We start from the raw sequence: 4,098 nt of genomic DNA, 5'->3' as shown, positions 1-4,098 counted from the left end.
AAGTTTATTTTAGAATTTTTAAAGTTACATAAGTATTCGAATGATACATATTACTACAGACTGTTCTGTTTTTGACAGATTCTGTTTTCATTGTGTTGTTTGCTTATATTGATGAATCTATGAGTTGTATCGGAGGGTATGAACCATAGAGAAGTTGGAATACAGTAGGTTTAACACCAATATGAATAAAGAATTAGTTAATTACAGTACCTTAAAGTGGTGATTTATTTTCTTATACTAACGGAGCTTACGAGTTTTGTGTTGAGTTTTGTGTGGTTGAAGTTTTCAAGTTTTGGGTAAGGATTCGATGGAATGTGGAATAAGGAGTGGAAAGAGCCTAAGCTTGGGGATGCCCAAGGCACCCAAGGTAATATTAAAGGACAACCAAGCAACTAAGCTTGGGGATGTCCCGGAAGGCATCCCCTCTTTTGTCTTCGTTCATCGGTAACTTTACTTGGAGCTATATTTTTATTCGCCACATGATATTCGTTTTGCTTGGAGCGTCATTTTATTTTGTTAGTATTTGCTTTCTGTTATTTATAATAATGTTTTGCATCTATATTTTCAATAAAAATGTCAAGGATAGCCTTTACCATGCTTATTTTGCTAGTATACATGTTGCTGTTTGAAAACAGAAAGTTTACCGCGTTGCAAAAATTCCATAGAAAAGTACGAGAATGATATAATGTTGAATATTTTTGAATAATGAGCTATGATAAATATTTTACAGCGTAGTATTTTTATTATAATTTTTGGAGTTAGGGAAGTATGATGAATCTTGCATTCTTTGCAGACTATACTGTTTTGGCAGATTGCTGTTATGTTTGCATTGTTTGCATATGCTTGCTTGTTTAATGATTCTATTTGAGGATAGGGGTATTAAATAATGCAGAGAAATTTAGTATGAAATGTTGAATAATAATGTTAGTAATATGTTACAGTAGAAAATGATAAGTTTTTTGCATTGTTTTATACTAACTTATCTCACAAGGTTTTGTTGAATTTGGTGTGGATCAAGCTTTCGAGATTTAGGAAACCGTGATATAAAAGGAATTAAGGAGACACAAAAGCTCAAACTTGGGGATGCCCAAGGCACACCAAGATAATATTTCAAGAAGTCTCAAGCATCTAAGCTTGGGGATGCCCTGGTAGGCATCCCACCTTTCTTCTTCAACAATTAACGGTTAGTATCGGTTGAACCTAAGTTTTTGCTTCTTCACATGAGTTGTGCTATCCTTGCAATGCCATTATATTTTGTTTTGCTTGCTGTTTGAATACAATACCAAGATCTGAAATTTTTAAATGATAGAGAGTCTTCACATAGTTGCACAGTTATTTAGCTACTCATAGATCTTCACTTATATCTTTTTGGAGTAGCTTTTCATTTACTCGTGTGCTTCACTTATATCCTATGAGTAAATGGTGGAATGAGTTGAATGTCATAAATCTGAATTTATATATGTTTTATTTTCTTATCCCATGGGGAGTAATGACTTCACATATAAGAAGTAGAGGTTGTAAATTTATTGAGGGTTAGCAAGCATTGTGTTGGTCATTTGAACAATTCATGAAAGAATATTGAAGGAAGAGAGATTTCACATATAAATATACTATCTTAGACATCTTTTATACTTGTGAGCACTCATTAAGTATAACATGCTAAAGAGTTGATGTTGGAAAAGGAATACAACGTAATGGGTTATGTTTTCTCACATGTCAGTTAAAGTATATTGTCATGGATCATTCAAACATGTTGAGCTTGCCTTTCCCCCTCATGCTAGCCAAAATTCCTTGCACCAAGTAGAGATACTACTTGTGCTTCCAAATATCCTTAAACCCAGTTTTGCCATGAGAGTCCACCATATCTACCTATGGATTGAGTAAGATCCTTCAAGTAAGTTGTCATCAGTGCAAGCAATAAAAATTGCTCTCTAAATATGCATGACTTATTAGTGCGGAGAAAATAAGCTTTGTACGATCTTGTTATGGAAGCAATAAAAGCGACAGACTGCATAATAAAGGTCCATATACAAGGGGCAATATAAAGTGACGTTCTTTCGCATTAAGATATTGTGTATCCAACCCTAAAAGCGCATGAAAACCTCTGTTTCCCTCTGCGAAGGGCCTATCTTTTACTTTATGTCTCTTACTTTATGCAAGAATCAAGGTGATCTTCACCTTTCCCTTTTTCATTTTATCCTTTGGCAAGAACTTTGTGTTGGGGTGATCCTAATATATATATCCAATTGGATGTAAGTTAGCATGAACTATTATTGTTGACATCACCCAAAGGTGAATACGTTTGGAGGCAACATTATAAGCCCCTATCTTTCTCTATGTCTGATTAAAACTCCATAACCACAAGTATTGCGTGAGTGTTAGCAATTGTAGAAGCCTATATGATAGTTGAGTATGTGGAGTTTGCTAAATCAAATCTCTGACATAGACCCTTCCTGAAAATAAGATGAATTGCAATTGTTTGATGACTAAGAATGAAGTTTGCTAGTTTTCAAGAAATTTTATGGTCTTTGCTTTAACATGTGAATAGCTCGTTACTTGATCATGAAAAGTTTTATGAGATGAACTACTATTATGACATATAAACATGCTAGTAAAGCTGATTGAAATTATCATTGATCAAATTTGTGCATCTCTAGCATTCACACCATAAATTCTTTCTTTTATCATTTACCTACTCGAGGATGAGCAGGAATTAAGCTTGGGGATGCTGATACGTCTCCAACGTATCTATAATTTATGAAGCATTCATGCTATTTTATTATCTGTTTTGAATGATTACTAGCTTTATTATACAGTTTTATATTACTTTTGGGACTAACTATTAACCGGAGGCCCAGCCCATATTGCTGTTTTATTGTCTGTTTCAGTATTTCGAAGAAAAGGAATATCAAACGGAGTCCAAACGGAATAAAACCTTCGGGAGCGTGATTTTTGGGAAGAATATGATCCGGGAAACTTGGAGTTCACGTTAGAAGAGCCTCGAGGAGGCCAGGAGATAGGAGGGTGCCCCCCTACTGGGCGCGCCCCCTGTCTCCTGGGCCCCTCGAGCACCCCCCGACCGACTTCCTTCGCCTATATATTCCCATATACCCTAAAAACATCGATAACAAAGATAGATCGGGAGTTCCGCCGCCGCAAGCCTCTGTAGCCACCAAAAACCTCTTGGCAGCCCATTCCAGCACCCTTCCGGAGGGGGAACCCATCACCGATGGCCGTCTTCATCATCCCGACGCTCTCCGTGATGAGGAGGGAATAGTTCACCCTCGGGGCTGAGGGTATGTACCAGTAGCTATGTGTTTGATCTCTCTCTCTCGTGTTCTTAATTTGGCACGATCTTGATGTATCGCGAGCTTTGCTATTATAGTTGGATCTTATGATGCTTCTCCCCCTCTTGTAACACCCCGGATGTAACTTTCCATATTTGTAACTCCAACTCTTGCCATTTTCGGCTATGTGTTATGATATTCCCTCCGTGGTTGGGTTTTTGTCTTTTGTTTTGCATTTTATTCATGTCATGCATCTCATATCATGTCATCATGTACATCTCATTTGCAAATGTGTTCGTCTCATGCATCCGAGCATTTTCCCCGTTGTCCGTTTCGTAATCCGACACTCCCACGTGCACCGGCGCACCCCCCTTGTCTCTTGTTGTGTGCGGGTGTTAAACGTTCTCGGAATGGACCGAGGCTTTCCAAGTGGCCTTGGTACACCACCGGTAGACCACCTGTCAAGTTTCGTGTCATTTGGAGCTCGTTTCATACTCCAACGGTTAACCGGGTATCCGCAAAGGCCTCTTTTGGGTTGCAGCCCAACACCCCTCCAAAACAGCCCAATAACCCATCTAAGTCACTTCCATGCTCTCCATCGTCGGATCATGATCATGTGGGCGAAAACCGCACTCCATTTGGAGTCTCCTAGCTCCCTCTACCTATAAATATGGGCTCCCCCCGGATTTTTCGCAGTTCAACCCTAGCAAACCTCCCTCCGTGCCGCCGGACGTGTCCGTCCCGGGCCGGACATCCGCGCCGCCGCCGCCCGGCGAACGCGGGAGCAACACGTGGCACCCGGCCACCGCGT

This window comes from Triticum aestivum, chromosome 7B (genome assembly GCF_018294505.1).
Source record: "Triticum aestivum cultivar Chinese Spring chromosome 7B, IWGSC CS RefSeq v2.1, whole genome shotgun sequence".
Classification (NCBI taxonomy): domain Eukaryota; kingdom Viridiplantae; phylum Streptophyta; class Magnoliopsida; order Poales; family Poaceae; genus Triticum; species Triticum aestivum.
Note: the sequence above shows the minus strand (reverse complement) of the source record.